This window comes from Equus caballus, chromosome 8, assembly GCF_041296265.1.
Source record: "Equus caballus isolate H_3958 breed thoroughbred chromosome 8, TB-T2T, whole genome shotgun sequence".
NCBI lineage: Eukaryota > Metazoa > Chordata > Mammalia > Perissodactyla > Equidae > Equus > Equus caballus.
In genome coordinates this window covers 54,910,722-54,917,975 of record NC_091691.1, presented here as the reverse complement: position 1 = coordinate 54,917,975, position 7,254 = coordinate 54,910,722, and positions in this window count along the sequence as shown.

The window sequence follows — 7,254 nt, the reverse complement described above, 5'->3', positions numbered from 1 at the left end:
TAGACATACAAGGAAGAGACAGAGTAAAACTCAAGCCTTCTGACCTCAAGTGCTGAGCTCACCTTACTTTACTAGAACTGCCTCAGGAAGAAGAGAAAGGGGAGAGGTAGACAGAAATATAAAATAAGAAAGGAGAACCAAAATCAAGAGAGAAAGTGGGAGTCAGGGACAGAGAAAAGAATAAAGAACCATTGTTCTGGGGAGTGGTTACAAAATCTTCAGCCAAAGTTTAAGAAGGAATACCCCAAGATAGGATATGTAGGAAGCAGAAAGCTACCCTTTAGGTAAGTGTTCCACTAGAGATTGTGCTGGGGAGTGTAAGTGTGCTCAAACAGGGCCACCTCAAGGCTTAGAAGTGTTGTTGCTATTACCCAGGCCGTGCACAGGGTTAGGGGAGGGAAGGGATGAGGGCACCCGGCCCCAGCTCTCCTCAAGGCACTGATTCTTTGAAGCTGCCTTCAGGGACCAATTCAAGGGAATGAAATACACACTCTGTTGAGCACTTATAGAGTACTAGGAACTATTCTGGCCATGGAGGGACTACAGAGATGAATACAACCTCTCTCTGCCCTCAACAAGCTTGTAGTCACAGAGTGAATCAGGTGGATGCTGAGTGTAGATACAAAGATGTCTTCCTAGGAGACGTCTTGTTTCCTGTTGTATCCCAGGGACTGAGATGAGGACCTGGCACGTAGATACCTAAAGATGTCCTGCAGGAGAGGCCCCCCACTGCACACTTCCCTCTTCACTGACTGTACTTTACCATTTGAAACGATAGTTCTAGAAGGGACTCTGTAAATGCAATCTGTGGGCAAGTCTGGCTGGGAAATGCATTGTCAGCTTGAGAAAATGATAAGAAGAAAGCTATCTTCCACCCTGGCTGCGGGTCCTTGGATGTATATTTTAATCCTGACTCTTTCATTGATTAGCTGTGCGAACTTAGACCTCATATAATCAACTTTATATTTTTGTTTCCAGAGAGTTCTGTTAGGAAGCTGGTATGTCAACAAGCTCTGTGTCAATCTAACAAACCACTTTCCCTCACCTCCCATTCCCTCCCTCTCCTCCCAGATACACACACACATACACACACACACACACACCCCTCCCTCTTCTGAGGGTTAACCCGTGGAACTCTGAACTGCCATCTCTTTCACAACTGCTAAGTGACCGTGTTGGTGACGTCTGCTGGGCTTTCAAATCTATGGCAATCTTTCCATTTTTCCCAGACCACTCTCCTCTCCTGTTCTTCATTCCAGCTGTTCTAAAACCTTACCACACACTCTCCAGCCTTCTACTCACTTCTCAATCTCAGAAGAACTTGTGGAGTAGTCTACTGAGTGGCTTAGAGCACTGGACTGTGAGTAAGGCTGCTTAGATTCAAGTCACTTAAATTTTCTATTAGGTTCCTCATCTAGAAGTCATGAAAGATCATTTATTCACTTAACAAACACCATTTGGGTATCTGTGTGCCAGATACTCATCTCAGTCCCAGGGATCCAACAGGAAGCAACATAAACAAGGTGCCTGCATCCATGGAATCTGCAATCCTTTGGGAGAATGAATATGATAACACCTATCTCTTAACAATGTGGGGAGGTTAATGAGATAACCCATTATCTCATCTAATCCGCCTTTAGGACCGTACTTTTCTCATAATAAGTACTCAATAGATGTTAGCTTTCATGATGATTATTATTCCTGCTTTGTAGAGTTTGCCTAGGCATAAATTCCCCATAACATCACAAACTTTCCTCATCCACTCCTAACTTTACTGCAGTAACAAATAAAAAACTTATGCTCTATATAAAGCTACCTGTGAGAGGTGACGCTAGACTTTCCACCCTGGCCATCACCTTAGCACTCACCTCCAACTTCCTAGACTATAGGGGAGAGTTTCTCCCTTGCCCCTTGCCGTAACGGCTGGAACGAGGGAAGGGTGGGTACCTTGAGTTCTGAATTGGCCCCAGAACATTGCAAACCATTATAAGAAACCAGGGAATCTGTTACTGTGAAATTGGAGCCATTTTCTGATTCACTGGAGATTCACCTTTCAGCAAACTATCCATAAGGTTTATAGAAAGTGCCTCCATGGGCATTTTAGCCGTGCAAAAGTGAGGCAAAGAGGTTCTGCTGGAATAAAGATTTCCTGGGTGTTGCTCCAAGGAGCAGAGAGTGAGGGGGAAAAATGTCATCAAAAAAGACTGCCTCTTCTGGAAATGCTTTGTAGCTGAGGAGAGAGGAAGACAGTGAGGAATGATCCAGCCACTGTTCCCTACCTGCCCCTTTGGACTAGGTTGTAGCAGCATCCTTAGATGTATGATAGTTAGAAATGGACTTAACCATGATTTTGAGAGTCTTTCAGCAGACTATCTATTATTCAGGCAAAAGTAAATATCAGAAATTGTTCATGTGAGACTCCGAGACTCTGGGCACAGGGAGAGTTTCCTTGGGCCCAGGAGACAGAGTGAGACCCAGAGAGGAGCAGGCCATCCTCTCTCTTCATTTGCGTGGACCTACCTTCTCTCTTGCATGCTGAGGTCCAGAGCTCTAGAAGCACCTAGGCTGACCACGGTAGCAATGATGAGCCTTCCTTGAATGGTCTGATGGGCACTGGACCCCTTTAAAGGCAGCAGGAGAAAAGGAACACCGTGAGTGCCATGTAGACTACTGGCAGCCATCAGTGAGTTTATCCTGTAAGTGGGTGCTCATAATAGATTGGGAGAATAATTGAGAGCTTAGTGCCTACTTGGGTGGGAAGAAAGGGTTCTGGGCTATGCAATTGAATCTTAAAAACTTTACATATCTACAAGTTTTAGCACTTGCAGGTAAGACAAAGGAAATTTAGAAATATTTCTTTCTCTCTATCCGAGAGGAACAGGTGATTCATCTATTATCCAAAGCAATCCCCCACTCTTGTTCTGTATCTTGCACAAACCATACTGTAGCCAACTGTGAATTATAGCTCAGATCTGTGTGGCTCCAAAACCATTCTCCCATGGAACAGCACTTTTCAATCTTTACTCCATATGATTTGTTTTCATTCCTGCCCTCCTATTCCATCATGAGCCCCTGATGGCAGAGAACCTGGAATATTCCTATGTCTGAGTACAGAACCTTGATTGTCACAGGTGCTCAACAAATTAACAAGGAAGGCCTGGCTTGAGCTTTAAAAAATGGGTGAGACTGAGATGGGTCGAAGCTGCAAATCAGGGTCCCCCAAACTTTCAAGGTATATCCCAATTGTCTAGGGGGCTTATAAAATGCATATTCCAAATTCAGACCCAGCAGGTCCTACTGGATCCAGGATCTTCATGGTTACTGAGCATGACCAAGGATTTGAGTGAGTTGGTCCACAGACACATGGCCACAAAACTTTCCCTAACTTCTCTGGCGCTTCCTGAGCTCCCTTTCCTCTAAAATCTCTCAGCACTCCCAGTCTGTGCCACGCAAGATGAAGTACTTTCTTAGGGTATTTTTCAAGTTTCAAGAGCATATCGCTCAAGCCTTCTGGGAGGGACCACAGCTAAAAGCCCTCTCTCATTTCTCTGAACTCCCATGCCGTTGTGTCTGTGCTTCTTCTACGACACTTGGTACTTAGTACTGTTTGTACTCATGCCTCATCACCTCCACTGAGCTATAGACATCTTGAATTATGCAGAAGAGAGGAAGGAGTCCACATGTATGGAGCACCTTCTGTGGATACTATGCTACTCCACCAAGATCCTGTTTTCAGGCAAATGGCTCTCGCATCCCCCCAGCTGGGGGATATTGCCTGCTGACCACTTGCACTTGTGTCCCTCCCCAGGCATTGGCCTCTGCTGCCTTGCTCGAGCTTATACCTCCTCCCTGGAAACAGGAAGTCAGTGCAAGGCAACAAAGGAAGGGCCCTGTGCCCTGATTCAGGCTGTCTCTGAAGGACCATCCAGCTCCGGGGCTCCTCATGGGATGGCTGAGCCTTCTATTGTAGGCCAGCTCCTCTCTCAGGCCAATCTTACCACACTACAGGACTTCCCTGGAGAGGTCTCCCCGGCATGACTCTTCACACCAATGGCAGAATCTTTGAGTCTGTTTCCTGGATGATCAGATCTATGATACAGCTACTATACGCCAGGCACCAAGCCAGGCATTTTATATGCAGGGTCCCATCTGACCCTCAGCAGATTCAAAAGGTGGGCATCACACCTTTAGTATAGTTGAAGCTTCTAAGACTCAGAGAGAGTGACTAATTTACCAAAGACCTCAAGGATGGCAAGTGCAGTGTCACAATTCAAATCCAGGCCTGTCTGACTCCAAAGGTCTTTCCATCACACCATGAAAGCAGGATCCAGCCAACTTGTCTTTCTTTGTCCCTTCAGCACCTATTATGATACCAAATATTTGCCAAGGAAATAGCAAAAGAATTGACAGATTTTGAAGTTCTGGAGGGTAGGAACTATAGCTTAAATTTGTGTGAAATTTCCTGTATTGCTTAGTGCTATAATGGGTACCTAACTCAGCCAATGCTGCCAAATACCCTGATGACACCTATGGCTCAAAGAAGTCTAATGTTAGAGTCCTGCAATGGTATTTTAGTCTCTGTTGAAATATTAACTGGCCTATCACCTAGTTTCCTTTCATATTTGCCTAATTTTACTTTAAGTTGAGAGTCTGTGCAAATATATATGAGGGCTCTTATTTGGACACAAAGGTACTGCTTACCCCTCATCCTTCCCCACACTTCAGGGCCAAAGAGCACTTGTTCAGATGTGGCCAACTTGCCAAGATGCACCACTATCCTCGTTCGTACTCTGCCACAGAGCTGTAAGAACTCAGTCTTGTTACTAGACACAAGTGTCCAGGGAACGCACATGGGGTTCAAGCACGTCACAGAAGGTGGACTCAGGAGCACAGCTGTGGTTGTGTCTACTCCTGATTACCACCCTGTAGGTTAGTTAGCTCATCCTGCTACTTCTCACAGAGGAAGAATCCATACCAGACCTGGATTCTGGATTCCACATCGGGCTTTATTGGATCATGATGCAATTGCTTGATGGGCACATGTGGGGTGTCCTAAATCATGCAATGTGGTTGGGAGAACATCTTCAGTGATGCTCTGTCTGTGTCCATCTCTCTTCTAGGATACTGTTACATCTGGAGCAGTGGATACTGTTACATCTGGAGCAGTTGTACCTACATACTTAGGAATGTTGAGTGGTCTGTAACAGAGATATGTGCAGCCACTATGCCAGATGGTGAGGCAGCCTGGAAACTGAAGAACACCTGATAACCCCCAAGGCAGAGACTCATGGAGCGCTGATCCCAGAGGAGGTGACAGCATATGACTTGCTGATATGTTTGTTCAAAACAATTTCCCATTAATATGGGTTCTGAGCAACCTGAATGGAAAAACAGAGTTTCTATGGAATCTCCAGGTTGTTTTATCATCTATCTACAAAATGAACCACACTCCTGTCTTAATGAAAATGCTACTCAATTACTATGATTTTATTAACAAGACAAGTGTAGCTATTTAGTGTGTAACAATGCAAGAGTTATAATTCCAAAGGGATTGTCAGTTGCTAATTCTAAATTCAGAATGCAAAGCAAAAGTTTTATTAGCCTCTTCCCTGCAAAGAATACTTCTACTCTGTGCTGAAAAATATTTGGATGTGGTACCCAGGTGATTAAAGTCTTAAAGGTTGATGTTGTCATCAGCACATTATAAACCCATGAAAAATTTAGCAATTGAAAATATTGCAACTAAACCTGAATCTTGGGTTTTGTCATAGAAAGCAAATAGTCCTAAGTACATGACATTATGTGCCTCCATTTGGGTTATAGTGTATTAAGAAGTAGGAGGAGACTTCTATTGTCTCAGAATTTGGGTTAAAGTACCAAAGACCATTGCAGGTCCCCCAACTATGGAAAAAGGCCAAAGGAGAGGGGAGAAGTTTATAATTGGATGTCAGATTGAAATGTTCTTTTTTTCCCAGTCTTATTGAGATACAATTGACGTATAACATTGTGTAAGTTTAAGGTGTACAATGTAACGATTTGATATATGTAAAATGATCACCACAATAAGCTTAGTTAACATCTTAAGTTACAAACTTTAAATAGTTACGCATAATTATAAATTTTTTTCTTGTGATGAGAACTTTAAAGATTTTCTCTCTTAGTAGCATTCAAATATGCGATACAACATCGTTAGCTATATCACCATGCTGTGACTGTACATCCCCAGATCTTAATGATCTTATAACTGGAAGTTTGTAGCTTTTGATCCCCTTCACCCTTTTCCCCACCCCCTGCCTCCTGCAACCACCAATCTGTGCACTGTTTCTAAGAGTTTAGGTTTTTTAGATTCCATACGTAAGTGAGATCATACAGTATTTGTCTCTAGAAATTTTAAATATGACTGGACTAGACTTTTTAATAACTGAAATTGAATCTTAACTATCCAAATGGGACTTTTCCTATAACTGAAAGTGACTTTGAAAACAGCATCTTTCAGAGAACCTACAAAGATTCACTGAAAGGATATTTGCCCAAAGACATTAGGGAGTGAGGGTCGAGGAAAAACAAGGCCATTTCCTGTTTGTACTCTGTTGAGTTTAGTGCATTTAATATACAAGTTACACAAATAAAGCAGATTCAATTCAGTATTACAGAAATTTCCCGAATAAGTAATATGTGTAGAGCATCCTGCTAGGAATACTATGAGGAAATAAAAGAGGAGAAATCCTATCACAGCCCTAATGAAAGTTATAATTAAAAGTGGAAACATTTGGAATCAACTACAAGTATAGATCAGAGACTCTAAATAGAAAGCCAAGAGAGGCCAGGCTGCCCATTGTCTGGGTTCCTCAAAGCCTGGGCCCATCCTCCCTCGCCCCGGCGCCAGGAGAGCCTACTTTGTAGTGGATGCAAGGGTGGGGCAGGCCTGGAGGAGCATGGTGGCCTGAAGGACCCAGACCTTGGCCCTGTCTGCAGCTCCCACTGGCTGGAGCCCAAGGACTTAAGTTCCCAGCTCTTGAGTGGACGGATCAACTTGTGATTGCTTCTTCTCTCTGCTCTGCTTTGTTTGGAATCTAAATAAAATGAATTTACGAGAAGCCAAAAAAAAAACTTTTGACAAAGTTTTGTTATATTTCTGTCTGAAAGAGGCAATCTGAGAAATGTAGATGCTGAAAAAATTGGAACTTTTGTAGGATTCAGTGGTTTATGGATAAAACAGTAATGAACATTTTAATCTGTCTGGTTTCCCCAAAT